At 41.8% G+C, this 23739-nt stretch overlaps 1 long non-coding RNA gene across 1 annotated transcript; it reads right to left on the bottom strand.

Moving 5' to 3' along the window:
* Nucleotides 1-14223: 14223 nt before the first annotated feature.
* On the bottom strand, nt 14224-14801 carry LOC119906276. Its single transcript, XR_005444954.1, has 2 exons — nt 14675-14801; nt 14224-14425 (listed from the first exon to the last, which is right to left on the bottom strand). It is a non-coding gene; the product is annotated as an uncharacterized LOC119906276 (long non-coding RNA).
* Between the last annotated feature and the right edge of the window lie 8938 nt (nt 14802-23739).

Here is a 23739-nt window from a genome sequence, read left to right as displayed (position 1 = left end):
CAAAAGCTTTTCACTAAATCATAGCCAGAACATTTGAATTGTTGCTTTTGATCTTCCATTGTAATACGCAAAGTGTAAGTTGAGTCTGAGAATTAGTAAATCCAATAAAACCCTCATGTGAAAGAGGTCTGTTTGGCTATAACACAGAATCAGATCAAAACTCATGTCTGTGGGTTTTATTCAGACTGTGTGGATGAAGATCTTGCAGATTAATGTTAAGACTTCACCATAAATGTACACCTCATGCCTGCACTGAGAGGTTCATCCAGCCTAAGGCTGCCCCCGCGTCCTGGCTCAAGGTGGATGGCCAGCTGGGAGTGTGACCTGGGGGCTCCGGCATAATCAGGGCTCCTGTTGGCCTCCAGCTGCAGCTGGGATCCTGATCCCTGATTAAAGGTCATCCTGCTCCTTCTAAGGGCCTGTAAAACCCTGGGAGCTTGGCTCACTCCCAGTGACTCCCCTTCACCCTTCCAATGTGTGTCCAACAGGCTTATGCTGGGTCATAAGGGACGGAGAAGACCTGCCGAGAGGAGTCCCAGAAAGAGGAAAATCCTCCACAACACAGACTCACAGAAACCACATGCAAGGACATACACACACAAACACTGGATGCATAATTTATTCCTGTGGTACTACGCCTAGTATCCAGCCCAAGCACCCCCATGGTGGAGTGTGGCAGAACCATGCAAAATGGATTCTGCAGAGGAAGAGATTTAAAGCTTTCATGGTGCTCAGTGTTTTCCAGGCGGCCGCATCTCAGGGCTTTGATGGATTGTTCTCAGGTTCATTTTTGGATTTTCTGAGAGATTTTGCAGTGGTGACCTGGCTATGACTCAGTGCTGCCAGGGTTTAGTGGGCTTTGTATGAACACAGGATTCAATTTTGTGCAAAGTGCATGTCCTTTATGTAAATTTTAAACAGATCCAGCAACACATGTACTTGTGGAGTTTTGACCCTTTAAGACTGCTTTTCTTTCTCTATACATCTTGCAGGAGAAGTATGAAGAAGGTGAACCCCACTCTACTGTCATTCATTTCTATTAAAATAATGGCAAAATAAATGCAAAGTAACTGATCTTGCCTGTTAAACATATACATAACTTCTTTAACTGTGATTGAGAGGTTTAGCTGTAAATGGAGACTCCTGCAAGCCAACCTTCAAAACAAGGAGAAACATCGTTTTCAGGTGAACAATAAATAAACAGATGATACAAACATATGACAGATGACTATATAATTTAAGAATTCAGCGCTAAGTCTTGAACTCTTTACTATGCAAGAGCCTGGAAAAAGAAAGCAGTTGGGCTAAATCTTGTAATATGATTGTACTTGTTAACCTAACAAGTGCAGATGATTAAATTCACTGACATAATCCCTGGCTGCCCATGGGCTCAGGAGGAAGTGGTCCAGGAACAATCTAATCCAGCCATCTCCGGATATGCGACACTCTCACCATGCCGCTCCACTGGTCCTTTGTAACAGCAGGTATTAACACCACAAGTGCTGGCTGAGACTGAGATGGGCACATGATTGGCTGAAAGCACTGGGAAGGGGGACTTGATGGCAAGTTTCATTCAGCAACGCATAACTTTGCACAACTTTTATTTTCCATGACTGCATCTCAGAACCTATTTTAATTAGTCAAAGCAATAATACTTACTTCTTAGTCCACTACATATCTCCACTACATAATGCACTACATGAATTCTCAGCATTTTCATTAATTGCTCCAGCCTGCTTCAGCCCAGGTCTATAAATTAATTCTGCTAAGTGGCAGAACACAAGCCGAATTATTTATACTTTTACTATTGGTCAGAGTGTCACTTAAATAAACACCGCGGAGGTTCATCTCATCTGATCCACAAAAAGCCAGAGTGTGCCGCTACCAATGGCTCTGCTGAACTTTGACCCTGATGGGTCACAGAAAGCATTTGTCCCTCGGTAATTGGACAGAAGGGCCCTTTCGCTCTTCATTTAACCTTTGGGATCCAAATCTTTCTTCCCGGACTACCATAGAGCCCCTGGTCCTGACCCAGTGTTTTCAGGCCTATCTTTCCACCCCCATCACAGGCCTTTGAAAGCCGAAGAAAAGCTGAAGTGTGCTTGCCCTGTCAGAGACAATGGCAGAGTTAGTGACCCCTGACCCTGCAGGCTGAGGCCTTTCTTCCTGGATCAGGCACTGCCTTTCGCTACGGTAGGTTATTGCGCCACAGCTTGGCAACAGAAAGAGGGTAAACACTTGTTAAGATTCTTCTTCTCTACGCTCACCCCCATCTTCTTTTCTCTCTCAGCCGCTCGGCTTATATTTTTTTCTCTTTTGGGAGGTTTGTGGGTCTGTTTAAGGATGGACAGGAGTAAAGGCAGGTCCCTTGTTTGAAATTCAGGCAGCAGCTTCATAATCCATCATTCTGACAGCTCTTTGTCACTGGTCCAAAGGAGACAGGAGTCACAGTGGCTCTGAGCATGGAGGAAAATACCCTAGCTAAAGTAATGTAAATGGTTTAGACATACATCTGCTTCTATTTAGAAGCATTTGGACGTTTCTTGAAAAAAGTATGCATGTGGTTGTCAGTTAGCTATAGTTGCAATCTGGAATAGTGTCTAGAATTATTAAGTATTACAGTGTTAACTTCTATTGAGTATCTAATTTAGTAAAATAGTGTAATTTCACATCATAATACCATAAATGGGAATAGCAACAATTTTGTCGTCAAAAAACACTTTCTACAAAGGTTTTATTGGATGTATTTGTGAGCTTCATTTGACTAAACCAAGCTTATTATCTGCATGGGGCTAATTCTGGTTTTCTTCTTCCTACCAGTATTTCAGTCCTGTTGGGGCATCTGCTGTGTGATTTCTGTGACTCTAAATCCAACAAAATTGGGATTTCACTCCATCCAGAAGTACTTCCTTTCCTTAATCTCTTGAGTGCTGCCCTGAATCCTTGAGTATCACCACAGCGTTACCAGGGAGACTCCGTTGCCCTCCCTAACGCTGCAGTGGTCACTGAGGAGAGACCTGATGTGTCCAGATGCTGAGCATGCGGCCGCGGTGAGAGGAGCATCCTGTGAGGGGGCCACAACCATATGGGCTGAAAAGGAGGACTCCTCTGGAGCTGCTGGCCTTCTCCTCTGGGACAGAAGCCCATTGTCCCAGCCCTGCCCTCCATGCCACTTAATGGAGCAGAACAGCACTGTACAGGATTGTAAACTGTTCTGTGCTCCTTTTGCCCTGTCGGGCCCTCAATAGCAGGGCCCTCTCCCTCTTTCCCACTTACTCAGTGGGTGTTTTAGTGCCCTCTTCTTTCATCCCTTTCTTCAGCTGCCTCCTCCCTTTGCTACTTTTGCTTGGTTGCTCAATGTTCGCTTGAGTGATGGTCTAATTGTCAAGGAACAATTAAGCCATCTGATTTCTCCCCTCTCCTCTTGTCATGTGCACTTTGTTTTAGAAAGGGGCCGTCCAAGTACAGGAAAGGGCTGGGGGTCACTTCAATATCTGTCTGCCCCCACCATGTGGTCCTCAATATCACAGAGCTTCCCAGATAGAGGTCCATCTAAGATATGACACATAACCCCTTTACTTTTGTCTTGCTGTTGACAATTTGCTTAATAATCTGCTGCACTTACAATGAGCTAAAAATGTATATTAATTTCTGTTCTGATTTATCAAAGTGGAGAGTCGGAACTCCCAACACAAGAGAAAAAGTGATTTATTGGCCCTTTTCTAATAATCAATCCACTTTAAGGCCTCTCCCTTGTAGGCCCAATAAATCTGTCTCTCCCTCTGTAGACACCAAGAAATATGCTCCCTTTTAATAGACAGGTGAACCAAACAGCTGGGAGACAGCTTTGCCCACGATGGGATGTCTGCACACTTTTACCCCCGGCGCTCCTATTGTTAGTGTAATGTCACATCTGTGACCCTGTCTGCTCCCTTCTAACGTTTTGTCTTTCATCCTCCTCTCAGCTCATACCTTCCGCTTCATTTCATTCTGTCTAGGTTCCTCCCAACGCGTGGAGGCAAGGCTCTGTACCGTAGTGCTGTAATAAGACGACCAGGCCCTCATGTCTAATCCTATTTTAATTTGACCCCCGTGCCGCTAATTCCCACATTGAAAAACAGGGAATGTAAACTATAAACTCTCTGACATTTGGTTAGAGACTGCAAGCTGTAGCAATCACAGTCTTAGATAGATATAGATTTCCTGTAGATTTGTCGTATTGGGATGGATCACTGCTCTAGTGCCTAGACTGAAGTAGCCACGGAAACACTTTCTGTCAACTTGACTACCAGGTCTGAAATTTTGTCTTATATCTTCAGAGCAAATAAAGGGGAAAAAATGTAAATGCAGATGTCTCCATACCGGAAATAAGGGGTTACTGAATGATTTGTGTATGAAAATTATGTTAATCATATGCTATGGATATGCTTCACAATTTACACCTATGTGCTTTCCTGATGTATGTTTATCTTAGAGTAAATAATAAATGAATTAATTTATTCTGATAATATCCAACATTAGATGTAGGCTACGCCGCTGAAAAACAACACAAACTAATAGGGCTAATAGCAGTCATTTAAAAGCAAGAACTTTAAACCTAGCCTTTTATCAGCATGTACACATGCTATGACTACAGAATCTGTTGCCAATGTCCATCCAAAAATCCTTAAAATGTAAAGATTTTAAGGCTACAATGGTGGGATAATGGATATTTGTATGGTTGCTTCACTGCATTGATGTTACTCGTTGTTGCTTTATATGTTTATATGTTGTTTTATATATATTTTATACATATATATTTGTTGTGTTTGTCTTAAAGTGTCTGTGTGTTAAGGGTTATTTAGAGGGGGAAAAGTGAGAGTGAATAGGGGGATATTTTTCTTTCTTCTCTTGGTTAAAAAATATAATGCGTGTGAATGGATGGGAAAGTGTAAATTAGCCTCTCTCATCTGGATTACTCCTACAGATACAGAACTGCTGACCAGGTCATTTTTTCAACCTGTAGGCATCCACAAACAACCACCCAACTTCCCTCAGTTGTTGGTTAATGACAGCATATTATTAAATATGCAATATAATATACAGTTATTAAAGGCTTAATGTGTAATAATTTAAGAGATTTAGCTGTTTAAAACATTCAAAAACTAACATCAGAATCAGTTTTATTGCCAGGTATGTGTACACATACGAGGAATTTGACTCAGGATTGTACATTGCTCACGATGTGCTTACTTATACAATAATACCATAACACAATAATAAAATAATCATAAAATAAAATCAGACACAAACTACAGAATAGACAACACTAACATACACACTATGAACAAAACAATATCAGCAGAATAAAGATGTAACAGGTGTGTCAAAGATGTCTATGTATTGTGCTACAGAGATATCTACTGAAGTTAGCATGCTAACGAGCTAGCCCCGTCCTGTCTCGTAATATCACTTTGTATCTTAAGAGGCAATAGTCCAATTATAAAGCTCAAGCCTCCCCCCTAGTTTCAGCTTGCGGATGTGCATATCCTTATCAAACAGTTTGGTACAGATCTGAGCATGTACAATGAAGTTATAACAATTTCCAATTTAATGGCGAAGCACCAAGCTTTGCGGTCGTTCTCACAAGCTTCTTAGCATTGCACCATCCCCGTCTTAAGGCTCTTCTGAGACTGTTTTCAGGTGGGTGTGGCCAACCTGCTAGGAGTAATGCTGCGTTCCATTTACCTCGGAATTTGGAGGTCGGAGCAGGGAATGACGTCACACCCGAGTTGACGGCGTTCCAGTTAACAAGTCGGAAAACCTCGCTCGGCCAGCTGTTTGTTTAGGTTTGTTTGGGTTAGCTATTGATACGACGGTTGATTAAAAAAACGCATTGTGTATTTACTCACACTAAGTTAAACATTGTAGCAACACGTCCACAGACTTTGTGTACGAACATTTATATGAGTCACAAGTACACAGAAGTGCTAATAAATAGTATAAACTACAGCTTTATCAACTAACTGTTGATACCCCGACAGCCATCTTGGATCACGAAGTCGGGGTAGTGCGATTCTCCCGACTTCCCGAGTCGGAAATCCGACTTCAGGGGGCGCTCCAGTTGAAAGTTCCAACTGGGAACTCGGAATTTCCGACTTCCCATGTCAAATGGAACGCACCATAATACATCACAGCGTAAAACTTCCTGTTGCCAGTAGGTATCGCTATGACTCTGAATAAACATTGGCACATGGATGTATTCACGGTGGGATTCTTATCCAATATGTTAAATGTGGTGCAGATTTGCAAAAATTTTGTACATTTTGTTGAAATGTGGCCCTGGGGCGGAAGCAAGCATATTTTCCACACCCATATGCGACAAATGTGACACATAAATTTCCACCACGTTTGAATTGTGTGCAAAGTTTCGTGAGTTTTTGAGCATGTTTAAGCAGTCAAAAATGTGATTTATTAGGAGGAACAATAATATTTCCTTGCATATCAATAGGGTCCTTGGACATTTCCCGATAATGGAGTTAAATCTAGATAAAAATCGAGCTTACAGTATTGTAGCCTACCAATTATACAGTGTTGTGATGCTTATTGTCAAGGCAGTTAAATTGTGCCTTTTTGTCTACTGTCTCTAGTTACACATGCACACACATTTCTTCAGCTACAGTGCAGCATCCTAGCAGCAGTACTCAGTACCTTGATCCTTGAACCTTGAATAATGATTAATGTAGATGCAATATTCCTTTTTGATATTCCTATTTCCCCCATTCCTATTCCTTTTATTTAGAACGTACCACTCAGTAATGTTGTTGTCACTTTAAAGGAACATATCCACACATTATGATATGTTTAGGATGAAGCTATCCCAAAATAACAGCCATTGTATGTTCTGTATTTTGCTCCAATATGCAGCATTTCAGATGTTCACAGTAAAAGTAACTCAAACTAAAAAATGTGTGCTTGATAGATGAGAACAAGGCAGAATATTTTTCACATCCCAGCTAGTGGTTAATGATCTGCCTGTGTGGCTCGCTGTGTGACAGCAGTGCAGGGCACTGTGGTGCTAATGAGAGAAGAGGACGGCCTGGCCTCTCCTACCACACATACAGCCTATTGTCTCTCCCTCTGCCCCCCATCATTAGCTTAATGTGGCTCTCTCCCTCAACTAAAAAGGCCACTGCCAGTTTGGCAATGGGTTCACAGATGCAAATCCCTGCCCAGTGCTAATGGAGGTAAATGAAAATTAATTGATTCTCATTCTAAGGCCTTTTCACTTGCCTGTTCTCCCTCCGTGTTTTCTTAATATGCAGACCTTGCCTCTTCAACAATACACGCTTGCCCCTCCACCTCAACTATTCCAACATGTTGCAATGTTCTTGCCATTGCTATGCAGAGTGGACAAGACAAAAAGCGAGCAAGGGAGCACATTGCCCTGACACCTTGGTATTTATGAGATGTGTACCTTTGCTCTTTGGCCCAGACCATAGCCTGGGGTGTGGCCCACTTGTTAAACAGTTAAAAGGCAGAGTTCAAAATTTAGTTTTTCACTTACCTGCAAAGCGATTTTCCCCAGCCATAATAAATAATGTACTGTGTGCAATCCTACCAGTTTCAGAGCAGTTTCATCAAGTAGATACCGAACTGAATCTTGATTTCAAACTGGCATTTTGCGGATTCACAGGGTCATATGTGTAATCCACCTTAAAGAGTTTGATTAAGCCAAGGCTTTGAAATTGCATTTTCTTCAAAAGAGGATGTGGCTATTACTGATTTATCCACCAAAGACAACTTTTACTGCCATTTAGCAATTGGCAAATGCTAATTTCAGACACTTTCATCATGCAGTATCTACCAATACCATGACTGACTTCTAGCAGCATAGTTAAGCAACAAACAGATTAAATTCTCAGACTCTTGAACAGGTTGAACAGGGCTTCACATCAGAACCGGTTGTGGTCACAGGCTACCCTAGGAGGCATGAAACAGGTGCTGTAACGTAAATGAGGTGTAAAAATAAGTTGCTGGGTCCTTGAGAAAAGACAAAGGAAGGAACATTCCTCCAACTGTAAACATCACGTTTGCTCATCACGAGCAGTACTATTAAGCATGAGAAAACAGTCGTTTAATGTCTTCTGTGGGAGCTTTCCAAAGTTTGAATACATAACACTGATTATGTCATTAGGGTTAGCTTGTGCTTGAGAATTCTGCATTTACAACTAGAGGTGTGGGGTGACCATTTAGGCAAGTATAGTCTAATTAAAGGTGTAATCCACTCACTTTATGTGAAATGTAGGATCCAGCTTTTGGGAGCCTGATAAGAGACTTATGGTCAGGATAAGTTGGCCTCTGCTGCCCTGATGTGAACCATTGTGTTTTCTTTTTAAATCTGCCTCTTGTGAGTCCCCCAAATAAAATATAAAGAGAAGTGTTATAATAAAATGAGTACCCCATTAAATCATCATTCATTTCAAGTTGTGCTGCTTCTGGCTGCTCCTGTGGTTTGATAAAACAAACAAATGCATGGGTGGCAGAGCTATCTGTGAGTGGATAGTTATTTACTGTGCATCTGACAAAGAAAAACACACTCAATCAGAAAAGCAACATAGAACACTCCATGGTTGCGACAGGCTGAGAATTTCATCCTCGTTTCGTAACATCTTGAGATTTGATAGCAGGCAGGTAATCAGCCCCATCAACACCTCTTGATACAGCTATGATAATGAGGTTTGATGGATAGACATGTCACATGTGGTAGATAAGGAGGCTCGGCTCTCCGGGTCCCTTCTGCTCTGCCACTGCCTGTCTAGCCTGTTTGTTTACCAATCAATCAATCACCCTCTGTTGTCCTTTTGTCATTAACCAACCCTTCTCTGCTCCTTTTCCTTCTCCCCCTCTCGCAGACCCAGGAGGAAAAAAATAGAGGACTAGTGAAACATTAACCAGACAGAGAAGTGACAGTGATGAAATGAGCCTGGAGGGATGATGCCGCTGTTATCTACCAATGGGACTATTGTTTCTGAGCCTGTAAACTGCTACCCGAGGTCAGCTGTGGGGTCATGGTGGACTTTCAGCCAGGCTTTATCTTCTAGAGGAGACAGGCGCTCATTATGTTGATATAAAAGATCATATTAGACAAATATCCGAAGTTCAGACTAAAAAGACAAAAGTAAATGCTTGGGATTTTATGCCTTTTCTGAACAAACAGATCTTTACTTACAGCAGTGACGCACTTTAAGGTAGTCTTTAGCAGCATCTGAGCTAACAAAGGACATATTGCTGTTATAACTGTGTGAACGTCTCATTCCTGTGTATCTGGTTGAATTTATGGAACGTTGTGAAAATTGCACACATGGTGTTTATCTCACCGAGTGAAAAACATCACGACCTCCCAGGAAGTGCCATTCATATTAAACTGAATCACATTCACAGGCTTTCGTCAATGACAGATAGCTTTACATCATTCCACAGACTGGGCATACCGTGAGACCACAGCACCCATCAATTTAACAAGCAAAAATGTACAAAAATACCCCTCCACCCACCCACCAAACACCACCAACACACACACTCCCCCGCTGTACTCCAAAGTTCACACATACAAAATCACACAAAAACCAACACGTTTCAGAATCTCAAACCAATCAAACCCAATAAAACTAACAAAGCTGGGCAAGTTTTTTGAGTAGGGTATGAAAGAAAACGAGAGATGGCCCTACAATGAAAGCCAGTGAAAGGAGGGCCATTTGCTAAGCTATCATTCATGAGGTATGGGTCCCATGCCCGTACAAGCTTGCTCCCAGCTCTACACACTTGTTGCCATTGTGACACACTGGCAGAGAGAAGCCTCTGTAGTCCCGGGGATCAATTCAAACCCTGACAACACCACACTAAACCAGGGTGCCATTTGTTCAGAGGAACCCCCCGAAACCCCTCTCCCCATCTGTCAGGGGGCCTCCGAGGCACTTTGTGTCCATGTGTATGTGTGAATGTGAGTGGGTGGGAAAGGGGGAGTGAGAGAGGAGGTTAATCAAGATTTGGATGTGGACAGGAGTGGGAGGAGGGCATGCATGAGGAAGGAGTGTGTGTATGTGTGCGTGAGAGACTGAATGTGTGGTAGTCATTATGCTGATTTCCCTTTTTCTTTCAAAGACGTTAGAAGAATACTTTCTTTTACGTTCCTTTTTCCTTCAGCCAGGCAGTCTTCTGCCACCTATGCTGCCCACTTTTATGCTACGGCAAGGGTGGTCAGAGGGACAGAAATCTGGGAATCAGGTCAATTATGGATGGTGGCTTGCTGATATGAGTGAAATAAAGCGAGCAAGAGAATGCAGGAGTAACAGGGAGAGGGAGTGAGACTGCTGTTTTTTTTATCATTTGGTAGAATACTGCTGGGTCACTGCAGCAAGTCTGGCCTGACCTGGACGCCTGTTTTTTCAGATCTGTTGTGACGCTCCTAACAAGATCTGTTCTCACGCAGACCTCCCCCTTGAGTGCCATATAAACTTAATTTTGTTGTATTATCTTTTACGTGGCGACACTCCCCCCAGTTGCTTCACACGCATCCGTGCACACCTGGAAATTCTCAAACCACATCTTTGTTTTCTATTTGTGTCCATGCCATTGATAATGCAGAAAGGACGAGACAAAGCAGGACAACTATTTGTTCTGTACTTAATTAAGAAACCGCAAGAGTCCCTTTCAAACGCTTTCGTGCAGCAAGCCGCCTCAAAGCTCAACTCCTGTTCAGTTCACACATCCGTGGCCCTAAGAACCAATCGGGCACTGTTTCCCGCTGACCGCTGTGTTCAATTGGGGTTCATGTTGGTTCTAGCTCACAATGGGACAAGTGCTGACCTCTGGCTTTGGCACTGACCCCTTGTCTTCCAGGGGTTAGGTGCTGAGACAGATGTGGGTAAACTTCCCCATGTGAACAAGAGTATGGGGCCCACTTGTTAAAAGACTCTGTTTTCTCCATCGTCTTGGAGTAAGTAAACCTCAAAGTGGAAGGTGGGTCTAATTGGGAAAGGTCTGGATATGGGGTTCAAATAGCAGTGGGCCAGTTGAAGAGTACAATGGATATCACTGAGGAAATGGGAGACTCATGAAAAGGTTTCGGTACATCCATGCTCCTAATTGGCAGTATGAAGGTGTAATGAGCATGAAAAGAGGCTTTTACTGACAGGTGCACCTAATTACACACCTTTCTATTTAGCAAAAAAAAGAACATTAGGAACTGAAATTATCTTGTATATATTTCCCAGAAGCCAAAGAATAAAAGTAAATAGTAAAAAATAAACCTAGATTTCTTACATCTGATCCTACAGCGTGTTTTAAATTGTGAATTTGTCCAACTCACAGTTTTGCCTGCTTTTCTGATGTGACACCAGCAGGTGGCACTCCAGGCCTGAAGGCTATGAGGTCACAAGACTGTGTTTGGTCTCAACACAGAGCAGCAGCTTGAATGATCCCCCAAAATAATCACTCTGAGATCAAATAATGTGACTAATCCACTAGCATGTACAAATAATAGAATCAAGAAATGATGTTTAAAGTTGTCTCCATCTTCTGAAGTACTAAATTTAAGTTTCTTTCTTGTGTGTATATGGTGTCACTTGGTCTTTTGCATACTTGTTACATGGATCTCAATATGTTTATTATTTCATTAGAGTTCATTTGTATTTAACTGTAGAGTGAGTAATTTGAAATTAAGACCTGCCACATGTTAATCTGTCCCCAGACTAAGGTGAATGTCTTGAGCCCTAGAACACAACACAAACTACAGATACAGTCAAACCCCAAATGAGCCATCGGTATAGATACATTACATAAAAGTTACATTCATACATATTGCTACATATAATAGACTATTAATAGTCTATTTATCACTATTATCAATAACACACTGGCATTGATCATCACATTCACTACGACTAACCTTTTAGTTTTGCTGCACGCTTTAATACTTTTCAACAATTCTATGTAATTAAATGCAATACTTTTACACTTTTGGAGTGAAATTATAAATTAATGCATATTGGGGGGAAAAGACCCCTTTATATACTGATGAGCCCTCTTATTACATTAGATTTTTTAGCAACCGTTTATACACAGAACGTGTGCCTAAATTTGCCTTACTTGGCGCATGTGAGTCTGAATATATCACTTTGGTTGCCTGGGTTATCACTACTAATGTTTACGTGCCACTGAAATACCAAGTCAGGATTCTTCTGGCCCCTGTCCATTGAGTGTTGGTGAAACTAATAATTAAAACTATCATAAGACTGGGATGCCAGTAGAGACAATGGCTGAGAGAGGCAATAACAGGCCATTTAAATCACCCCAAATGGGACAGCCTGGTTGGATTCAGGGGAGACCTTTTCTTTGGCCTTTCAGACACAGCCCAAAAATGTGAGCTTTGACTGCTCAGGGCAGCATCTCTCCCAGTGTGTCGGTGGGAGTACGAGAGCTGTGAGTGTCCTGAGTGTGAACCTTCCATTTTTTCCGTGGCCGAAGAGTCATAAATGTCTTGTTCCTATTGTGTGGGAACTCATCTTGGACATTGTCCCCGTGGCTCTTCCCACCAGTAGCCAATAAGTGGAACATGGTCTCCTATCGAGCAGCAGTCTAGCATTCCTGGCATTTCCAGTCGGCTGTCTGGCATAAGGTCGGAAGAGACACCGTCAAGCCGAGAAACGTTGTTTTGGTCCCTTTTCCTGGTGTGGAGATCTTGGTTGCCTCCAGACTGGAATGCCATTATCTTCAGCATGTTTTTCAGTGTAGAACCATTTCCATCTGCATCTTCATCCGCTTATCTGGGGTAGGGGGTAATAATTTCTCTCAAAACTAGTATGGCTCATGAGATTATATAATAACTTCTCTCACATTAAATGTTTATTTTTTCTGACTTCTGACAAAATTGTTCCTCTCTGTGTGGAAACTGCATAGTATTAGCCCTTCAGGCTTCCATAAACTATTCAAATGAAACACATTGCAAATAGACAGCCATTGTTTGGTTGAACTGCTCAGGACTACTCCAGGATACCTACCGTAGGGGGTCATACATAGAACTTGCTTTGTCCTAAGGGGACATAACAAATAACAGTGCTGAGTCCTTTTAATATTAGTTCACTACCAATGAAGCAGCTCCAGAAAGACCTTGATGATCATGACTCAAAAGAAGCCTGATTTCTGTGTAACATGTGAATTCTGATTTCAGAGTGAATTTTCTTAAGGCCACCCCACACAATATCTGTGTTCGATGGGGTTCCTTCCTGCCTCCGCTGCTTCAGCTCCAAATTAAATGCGTAGAGAGGAGAGAGTGTGCAGCATCTCGTGCAGTGTCGGGGGCCGCCATGATTACAGTGAATGAATAAATTGAGTCCCTGGAGGGCAGGAGACGGGCCTGACACTCGGTCCTGTAGCCCAGTGAAGGCATCTACCTAATCAACACTCCAGTGGGAGTCGTTGCTTCATTGTGAACTCCATAGTAATTCCCTAGAAAAGTTACCAGGGGCTTTGTTGCCCTTATGTCAGTATGGGTTGGGGATTGATAACTTGCTACTAGACTGCCTTGCTGTTTTTAATGCAAAATACTCACAATGACAAGCAAACAAAAAAAGTGGCACGCACCCCACCACACAACACTGTTTCAGCCATTTCAGTTCGAGCTTGGCTCAAGCTCTCCCAAAAACATGATTTGTGAAATTTTGGGGGGTCTCTAAACAGTAGTCTGTTGCAGGAGAGTTGTATCGCTGTTTGGAGCTGGTGTCCTGAGTGTCTCCTCCTCTCTGCATGTTAGATTTGCAGCAGCAACTTTAGCGGCAGTATGCTAACCCACAACTTAGCTAACATTTGATATATTACCTGCTGTGTCATTGTTCGCTGTATTTCATGGTATTTTTCATGGTGTTGGATTTCTCCAGGATCATTTACTCCACCTTTGAAGTTTTGTGCTATCGTATTCAAGCTTTGCAGTCTAACAAAATTATGTGATATTGTCATTGGGATATAGGGATTAATTCTTGCTAGCGTCAAGACAGCTCAGTCCAGAAAACTTCTCTGTCAAAGTTGAACATTCTTCTCTTACTTTCAGTCATAAACATTGTAAAGAAGTTCTGACTGACTTTGTGGTTCAACTTTGACTGCATTATATCATCATATTTTCTCGCTTTCATTTCAGGAAGTCTCTTGAAAGTCTCAAAAATGTACATACTGAATCAGTCAAATATATCACTGAAAACACATTTTATTTGTTTTTTGCCAAATATCAGATTTTGTAATAGGCCTACAATATCTGCTCGTGGCAGCTACAGCATTACAGTATGTTTAGGCAGACAGTATGAAGGCAGGCAAGCTGAAGGTGTAGTATGGTGGAAGTTGAGCTGAGGCAGCGAGTCGTGAATGGTGAAACAAAGACGCTGGTACTGGAATCCTGAGGCAAAGGAGAAACACACCTAAGCTAAAAAGGCATGAGGAAAAAGTCACAAAAACACACTTGAAGTTTCACTGGAAGTTAAGGCAATATTAAGTGATTTTAATCCCATGTATTTTTTTGTTAAATTCAGCTAATATTTGCTCATGGTTTTCTAGCTCTTTGTTTTTTGTGTGCTGTGAAAAAAGAATCTGGGTTTCCAAAACAGCCCTGGCTCTGTAAATGGAAAACAAAGAAAGTGGTGTGGACCTTGCCCACAACATCGTTCCAGCCAATCAGCAAAAGGTGCCGTCAGTGCTCGTTCACAGGAGTGATGGGAGGAGGGGGGCAGTGGGAGAGAGAGTTCTATACACTGGCACATTCGAACAGCTGGACTCCAGGCACTGTGAAGAAGGAGAGATGACTGAGAAACATCCAGAGAGGAAAAGGTCTGAAGTAGGGCTGACCCCGATTCAATGCTTCGGTGGGTGGTGCCTGATTCGACTGTCAATCTCACAGTTGAAGCTTCACAGCGAAACGAGGATCATACCATTTTGGCGATATGGGGGTGCTCAACGTCTGATTTTACATAGAATTATCAGATTTCTCCTAATAAGTTAATATCAGCCTATTACAATATACATTTCAACATTTAACGCTGTAAATAAACATGCGAAAAGAAAAATACTTTTAGTAAAGTTTTTAAAGTGCGTGAATAAATCCAAAATTATAACCCTAACTCTCAAGGTAGGGGAGTCAGTGCCTATGTGTAGGCATAGTGTGTATGGCATAGAAACATTTACTGAAGAGACGGAGTCCCAACTTCACCAGTGTTGTGCAAAGTTGTCCGCACTTCGTGGGATCTTTGTGAGGTTCATCAACGGTGAACCTCATAAAGAATATTATATCGTTTTTAACCAGTTACTTAAAATAGCCGCGAGGAACCGCGACGTGTGTCGACCGCACAGCGTGCATACAAAACTCTGCACAAGGCCGGTGAATGGCATGCCAGCAGAGAGAAAATGGTCAACAAAAAGCCTCATTTTAGCTGGAAATGTACAGTGTAAGTTACACTGACTAAATAGAGACTGCAGCGCTGCAGCTTCTCAAGATTAAAGGGGAGCTATCGTGTGTAACCACCCTGCCACTCACAATCGCAGTGCACAAGCATACACATGATTCGACTATAGGCAAGATATGACAATTCTGATTCGACTATGTAAATCCTTACTCAGGACAGCCCTAGTCTGAAGGGTAAAAACAAAGATGAAAGTTGTATTTGTTTGGCAGTTGAGTTAAAATATCAACAATCCTTCTGCAGAATCACTAACTCTCTCTTTAATTGGAGAATCTAAAATAAATTGGAGAGACACTGTACCACAAAGGAGAAGAAACAATCTGGCAACGAGTTGCAGGAGAGCTGCAGTTGATTTGAGTCAGGTGAGGAGATGAGCCAGGTGCCAGGAAGGTACGGCACGCCCACAACACATACACACAAACACACAGACGCACAAAGGAGGATGAGACAGGGGAAAACACATTGAAACAAAAGTTGGAATAAACTGGAATTTTCCAGTCATCTCACATACTCATATGTAGACTCAATTTGTTCTGTCATCGTCTGGTCCTCTAACACCAGCATTCACATATGTACTTTTTAGCTATGCCCCACAGATTCAAGATTCCACAATTCAATACATCAAACCTGCATTTGGGGAATCCCTGCCTGATATCAACAAATCTTCCTCTTTGCTCGTAGAAGAGGGGAAAGTTGATGAGGAGCATTAACTCTTACTTGCAGTCATAAAATAAAGTGTTAAAGGGAAAACAGCATGCACTGTGTGTAAGTGAACCCTGGGGCCCAGTGTTTTACCGCTCTGGATTTAAAGTCTCGTTACTGGGAGATTATTAGACTTAATCTAGTAAAGAGGAGCGTGACGTTCCGATCACCCTGAAGGCTCCTTAGAGCCTTTTGAAACAGTAGGGGAATTCATCTGAGTCGGCCATATGTTGCCTCCCTCATGCCTCCTTTCTGAGGGGGGAGAGGTGTAGCTAATTCTTAAGTGAAGCCCATTGAAACATCACCTGAGGCACTTAGCTGGCAGGTAGCGGCTCAGCTAGCGGTCAGCAGTTCCATGTGTTGTGAATGGCTCGGGATGTTGTTGATGGAGCACCGGGTCACCCACGGTGTGGAGGAGGGTGAGCTTTGCCTCAGGGTAGGTGGTGGCTGGATAGCAGAGGAGCAGTGAGGTGCACAGGGTGACCATCATGGGAGCCCTTTGAACTGCAGGCTGCAGGTGGAATGTGCTTAGTCAGCAGGTCACTTTTTTCATCCTGCTTAAGGGGTGAGCCTGGAGAGTCAAGCTAATGCTAATTGTCCTTGATGTGGTGGTCTGTGACTGAGATTTACCAGCCATCATGACCAATCCATTGTCCATATTCACCAGCAGTAGCCCAGACTCTTCCTCTTTGATCTGTCCAAATGCTCATTATAACGCAGGACTGTTTTCAGAAGGTTTGCATTCATCATTGATTGTAGAGAATTTTAAACAAACGTATCTAAAACCAGATTCAAAATTTGCTACCTGGATTACCTGACTCTGTAAATGTCTTTGCTAGCATTGGATATAATGTATTGGATTTATAGGTATGTGATGGCTCTCTGGGGTTTCTTTCACCTGACAGTGCTGACCCAGGACCAAGGATCTGAGGGAGCAGAGCCTAAGGGCCACAGCTAGCTCATGTTTTGTAGCTTAAAGTGTTTCAAAGACTGCTAAAACCATGATATCCTCCCTACTGTTTCATTCAACACAAATTTAAGTGCATATGATTCTTAATGGAAACGAATTTTGCAAAGCAAATGAATGCTAACTGAGTGGACAATACCACCTACTTTCAGGCGTGTTTACTATACAGAATAAAATATTACAGCATCATTGTAATGAAGACAAAGGTTCTTGGTCCAACCAATTGAGGCAGATATACAAATTTCATTCTCCTGTCTCTGCAATTTAAAAAATACAGAGTCCAAGTTTTTTTTCGGTCGTCGGAAAGCAATGTCGAAGTGACATTTTAATGAGGAGATTTCTGTTTTTGAAAGAAAGTTTTTTTTTAAAGTTAAAAAATATGGCAGCTACTTCAGTGTCTTCTTAATTGTGTTTGTGGAACTGTACATGAACTGTTTTGGGGGTTGTTCAGTGTCTTGTAAACAAGCTAGACAATCCAAAAGAAAGTATAGCTGAGTAAATCTCTCATGGTAGCTGATGATTTACCAAACAATAAAAATTGACTTGATGAAGAGAAAAATACCTTCACAAATACAAATGGCATGAATTAGATAATGGATCAGGTAGAGTCTGGCTATGCAGGGCAATACCCAAAGACAATTTCTTGATGGACATCTTACAAACATCATTAAAATATTTTCCTGTTGAAAAATAACGATCATGATCAATAATGGGTGGTTTTTTGTCACTTAACTGATATTATCAATTATATTGTTTAAAAGGGGCGGATGTATTCAGTGAAACAGTTTACGGTATCCTCAGTAAAACACCATCATGTGAAACTATTTGAAAAATTCACTATATGCATGTATGCAACTCCAAAGCTAAATTCCTTTGGAAAGGTTGTTGTTTAGATACTGTGGCGTCAAACAGCGACATGAATCCCTAGATGCAGTCTGTGCGACTGGAGCCACATGACTCAGGAGACTCGCTATTCCTTCAGTGGAATCCCTTTGTGTCTCCCCAGACCCAGGGCATCTGACTGCAGGGGCTCCAGACCTTTGGTGTATTACATGCAGACACACCAGCATACCTCAGCCTCACCCCCATACCAGCAACTGACAGAGTAAATACTGATTTGCACCAAACAACACCCCCCACACACCACCACCACCAAACAAGGGTGCGATTTTGAAGAGGATGAAGAAGCACTCAGCTGCTGATGAGATATTGAATTTGCATAAGGTGGCTGGACTTCAAAGAAGGTGTACACAAAAGGTCATCTCCATAATTGTTTTACAGACTGTTTCTACTGCAGTGATACCATCAACACAAACAGTAAACATCAAATTTTCTGTCTGACTTCCATGAGAGGAAATTGGTGAAAGGGTGGGTTAACAGAGAGAGGTGTGCCTTTGCTGAGGGAACAATTAAACAGATTAGGCTTGATCAACTCAGGATTGTTGAAGCATACTGGATATCTGATGGTGCTTTGTACTGTATACTATGCTGCAGCAGCCTCGTCCCCGCTGTGTGTCACACTGCTGCTCACGGCCAACAGATCAAGGCCTTGGCCCCCATGGTCCTCTGTTAGCCCCCAGCCAGCCTCCAGGTGGGCGCTGCTAATGAGCCCCACTCAAAGCTCTGGCGTGGGCCCCTTCTTCCCAGGGTTGGAGGGGGCCAGCAGAAGGGGGCGGAGGGGGTCTGCTGGCTGGGTCAGCACCAGGCAGGGGGCTGGGGATGGGACAGGGAAGAGAAACACAAGAGGGAGAGCTGAAAATCACACTTTTCAGACCCCATTAATAGTGAATTTGTATGTGAGTGTGGGAAGATCGAGTGTGAGGGCATTGTAAGGAAAAAGGTTGTGCCACATGGTGCAGTATAAAACAGAAGTCCATTTTGTGCTCTTTGATCTGTGTTTATTGTAATTGACTACACAGTAGTCCACTTGTTTCCGTGCTTATTGAATGTGCCAGGCGGTGGGTCTCTTTGCCTTTACAGTGTGATATTCCAGAGTAAACAACCCCTCCTTCGTCTGCAATGTGATACACGAGAAAGAGAGTGCAGTGACTAATGGGAATGTTTGTCTGGTGCTGCCAGCCTCTGCCTTTGTCTCCTGGGCTTTTGATGTGATTGATACATGGTGTTTTCAAACACACAAATTGTCCTGTCCGCAATGTTTGGCCCAAAATAAAAGTTAAAAGGAGGGTACGTGCTGTGAAGTGTATGAATCTCCACATCAGAGGGAAAAGAAATGGCAGTGGTGTTTGGGGTTTAGAGGGGACTTTGATGATGGGATGATGTTGGAGGTGACCACAAATGTGTAAACGTCACAAACCAATGCCACTTGGTTCAACCATTGTGGATGCTGGTCATTGCTCCATTCAGATGATTTTAGCAATTACCAACATGCACAATCGTTTTCTTTGTCATTGTACTATGGACATAAAACAATCCCAGCAACTTGCCGTGCAAGTCTGTGTCCTTTGTTTTACCTCTGGCCTTGTGAAGGAATGTGCTGAGCTCAGGATCGGTACTCTACCAGTGTCTTGCAAAGTCAGCATCTCTTGCTCTCAAAGTGGTGGAAAGTGATTTGTGTGTATTTAGTCAGTGTCCTGTCTTTTTCAGAGTAAAATCTGTTCTTCTGGCTCTTCTTCATTGTCAAAGCGCATCACCTACATTACCCACAATGCAACGTGGCCACCAACAGGTGTTTTGGTAGTAGTGGCTAATTTAGCACTAAGCTCACTTTTTTCTAACTCTCTACACCCTCAGATTTTTTCTTTTTCAACCTTCACCTCAGACCATTCAACAGATTTCATGCAGCTCCCTTTTGAGTTACTTTCACTGCTATTTAATGGGCCTATTATTAGTGATAGTAAGATGTGCCTGAATAGGTGGGTTCTAGTGATGTGCAGAGTTATCCGCTGATCTGGTGGGTCTTTGTCATCGGTCAGGATGAGCTGACAGCGGCCTCTCTAATCATGAAAGTAATTTGTTAAAGCACAAACATATAGCTTATAGAAATCTATTTATGCATAATCCATTAGGGGAGCTACCAGCTTGTTAAGAGGAGCCGAGCTCCGCTGTAGTTTGCACCCTGCCTACAATCTTGACCATCGGATTCCCACAGAACGAATATAACGTTACTCTTTTACTCATGGTTTTGTTTTTCTGCTGCCAAAATGTTTGGTGTTGGTTAATTAGAAAAACAAAACACCACATAATTTCGTGTTAAAATGTGTTGTAACGCACGTAACTGAGATTGTAATGGGTATAATATTACCAGTTTTTTTTTTAGAATGCATTATATTACTGTGTTACAGCAAAATTAATACATTACTGTTACTGCAATACCGTTACTTTTGTAACACGTTACTCCCAACATTGCTGTCAGCACAGGGTTATATTTATCTTCATTTTATGAAAGAAGCACACATTTTTGAAAGTTTCCTCTGTTGATAATAAAAAGTTGATTATAAATTTGTCCACGACAGTCTGCAGCCTGTCCTTCTCTGCCGATCACCTCGTCCCTCAGAATGGGCAAAGATTAAGGCTTCTTTTGGTTCTCTAACCTCCTTTATGGATGTAAAAAGAGTTGGTTTTACTGGGTCACCATTTTTGCACGTGTTGGATCTCCTGTGGTGCTGGTCAGCCAGAGTGGAATACCCTTGCTTCATGGGTTCACACCAACGCCATAAAGGAGTCTTTGTCACCCATGAGAGGGGTCATCTCTCTCTTCCATTGGCCAATAAACGTTCACATTTTCCACCTTTCTTATGATTTTGTTTAGCTCACGGGCCCCAAACAAAAGTCTTGAACTATTCACAGGGGAAATGAATAAAGGATTAATTTGCATTGATTTTGCTCCTCCACAAAAGGAGTCATTTTTTGTTCAGAAGAACTAGAGAGCAAAGCATTTCTTCAACCAACAAAACTGAACAAAGAGATCAGTGACATCTTTTAATATGGCTATCAAGGAGGGAAATCTCAAAATTGTCGCTTTGTGTTAAATTAGTTTGAGGGATTTTCCACTTGGTCAGTAGACATAGGTTGACTGCAACTTTTGTGTGGCATTTACGCTTTTGGTCACAAATTGAGAAAAACATCAGTCTAAATTTGAATAATTTGGCCTGTGAAGGGTTGGAGAAGTTCTTTATAAATCAAAACTGATTGAGGAGGCGGTATGTTAATGAAGCGGCAAATGTGTCCTTTTCTGCTCTGTGTTCGCCGGTTTGACTTATTTAGGGTCATTCAACACTGCCAGTGAAAGATCTTGTTCTCCTTTTACATGTGTTTGGTTTGGCTGGAATGGATTAGACACAAACTCACTTTAAACCAAAAGAGATAAAAAAGCTGATTTTCTGCCTGATTTTTCTGTGTATATTGCTTATTTGCAACCTTTGGTATAAAGGAAAAACTTGAAAACAGTTTTTTTCTTTTAGTGTTCGCAAAAACACATTTTTTTTGTTTTACCACAATTGTTTGCAAAGTCACAGAAAGATATCAGCTAAATAAAAACTAAACCATAAGCATTGATGTTATTATTATTAGCAGCTAACTGTGTGAGCCGGACTGGAGCCAAACCAGATTATATCATGGAAAACACTTACACATACCCTGCATGTCAGTTAGCTAGCCTTTGTCATTATTAAAAATGTTTTTGGCTCCATGATATCTTTTACAAAGTGTAAACATGTTATGTAATAAACTGTGAAATGTGTTATATTTCACGTGTAAAGAAAACTAGTGAGAAAAATTAACGGAACAAGTCAAGGTTAACGGGAAAATATGCATATTGTTGCACTCAAACATAATTTTGTTGACACTAAGACGTTTTTTAGATTTTCTTTGCCCTCCACGTTTGATCCTTTGTCTTTGCAGTGCCCACCCTCTGTTTTAAATCCAAGAACTTGTATGCAGAGGGATGAGGGGGTTGCCAGTCCCATGGGGCGCAACCTTGTTCAAGAGTACCCAAGAGGGCCATATCTGTCATAGCACATTCCACTGTGGAGCCATGATATGAATGAAGTGCTGTGGTGTGCCCAAGCTGCAAGTGTGGAGCTCAAAGGGCTGCTGAAATGCTGTAATGTAATTATGTGGACAGTCTCTCAGATCCATTAGCTTGAAATGGTTCTACAGCCCCCCATTCAGTCAGTGGGCTGCCATGTCTTTTCTCAGGGGGGGGGCTCTGAAGTCATCTGAAAAGACCTCCTCTGTATTCATTGTGCTCATTGTCTTTGTAAGTCTGTTATTAGTGGGGGAATCAAGTTACGGCACACCACTGATGAGAACTTCAGAGATTTTACAGTTGCACGTGGGGGGCATATTCTTAACTGGGCATCTGTGCATATTAATCTAATCAAATTTCAAGAAAAATAATTGATTTCACTGATTTCAGGGACTTTCCAAACTTTTGCTTCCTTTAATGTCTCTCTCCAATTACTAAACATGTTTAAAAGTGAATTATTTAGAGTTCTTGATCAAGGACACAGATATAATTAATTGTGTGATTATGCATCTGTGTCACACCACATCATTTATGACAATCCAAACAATCTTCTTGTTATTTTTGATCAAATTTATTTTGATCATGTAGGCGATGTAGTTGTAGTAGGATCATGTAGTTCATGATATTAATAGTTCAAAACAACAAAGTCAAACTCTGAGAAAAAAAATGCACTCATATCTAACTAAAGATTATAGACATTTGTCAAAAAATAAATTTTTATATTTGAATGCCATGGTTTACAGATATTCTTCCCAAAAGATAGTTTGTCATGAATAGAAAATACCCACAACAATGTATGTTTTCATTTGACAATGGAGCTTTGGAGGGATTTTTTTAAGATAAAACACAAAATGGATATAAAGATTTAACTGGGCAATTATTGTTTTTTTAATCCACTGTTTCTAACAGTCACATCTTGTGATACTTAAACAATAAAAGTGTATTAATTTCTCTTAAGAACAATTTAACAAGTTGGCCGTGAAAACACTACTCTCCTCCAAGAGTCTACATAAAGGTGGAGATTGCATTAGCCTTGTAGTTTACAAAACATCCCTCAAACATTTATTTAGGAATCAAATTAAAGGTTCCAGCCATTTCCAAAATTTGATTTAGTGCTTTGTGTTTACCTAATCTCTGGCACTCACACAGACACCAGTGGAAATGTCCAAATGCGTCATTGCACAACTTTAAAGGCCTTTCCCATGTATAGCAGTCTAGTGACCCATTCTAAATAACCTATATCATTGGGGAACTGCGGTTTATAAAGGAGTCCATTGGGACCTCTGCTGAAAAGGTTTTTTTGGGTGGAAGCCTGGATGAAAAGTGCAAAGAGGAGGATAAAGAAAAAGTATAGGAGATGTCAGGACGCCTTTGGAAGGAAAACAAACTGCAGAGACCAATGTGAGTTGACTTAATCTGATTAGACTAACCTCATCAACAGCCCACTTAAAAGGGAGAAGAAAGCCCTGAATTGGGCGAGAAGCAAGAGAAAAGGGTCTCTCTCTGTTCAGAAAGCCAAAGAGGCTCCGTGAATACACCACATTGTACTGGACATGCTGGTCTGCAGATGGCAAAATGACAACAAACCGCTTGAAAAG

The sequence above is a fragment of the Micropterus salmoides genome, unplaced genomic scaffold (genome assembly GCF_014851395.1).
Source record: "Micropterus salmoides isolate LMB-PRFRI ecotype aquatic unplaced genomic scaffold, ASM1485139v1 Ms_hic_scaffold_16, whole genome shotgun sequence".
In the NCBI taxonomy this organism is placed as follows: Eukaryota; Metazoa; Chordata; class Actinopteri; order Centrarchiformes; family Centrarchidae; genus Micropterus; species Micropterus salmoides.
This window is presented reverse-complemented; position numbering and strand designations above follow the sequence as displayed.